Raw genomic sequence first — 670 nt, forward strand, 5'->3', positions numbered from 1 at the left:
CGTATTCTTGTAATTATCCTTTTGTTTGTCCGCAACGAGAGGAGGGAGAGGAGAATGAAAAGGACTATTGATCAACCTTACGGAGTAAAACATATTGTAAGTCACATCTAGGTATGTTCCACAGTATCTTTGTTTTTTTCCTTTTTCTAGCGCTGCCAATACCTGAATCACGAATCTTCTAGTTTTGAATCAAAACATAAGCGCCTGTGAAAAATTTATGCGAAACAATTGTAGAGTCTTGATGAATTCTTGATCCTTTAACCACTTGAAAAAAAACCTCTCTTTTGGAGATTAAACCGAAGAAGTCTCCACCGAACTGAGGAGCAAGTAGTACGAGTCATTTATAATAATAATAATCTTTATTGCGACTCTTGGTCATGTCATGGCGTAAAAGTAACTATAAAATAAAATCTGATGTATAAACATCATACAAAGAAATAAAACAAGAAAAATGTCAGGATGGTAAAGGCAATAAAATAGTTGACTAGAAAGTGATATCACAATGAGAATGACTAGAATTGGTTCAATGCACATGAAAAAAGGTAAGAGGTGAGTTACAGATAGTACAAAGGCAGGTAGGTAGAGGTAAGTGATGAAAATCTTGGTTATTGCAGTAGAGTGGATGGGCCAGATTGAACAGATCCTTTGTCAACTCCCGTCGCTGATGGTA

Source organism: Tigriopus californicus, chromosome 6 (assembly GCF_007210705.1).
Source record: "Tigriopus californicus strain San Diego chromosome 6, Tcal_SD_v2.1, whole genome shotgun sequence".
Lineage (NCBI taxonomy): Eukaryota > Metazoa > Arthropoda > Copepoda > Harpacticoida > Harpacticidae > Tigriopus > Tigriopus californicus.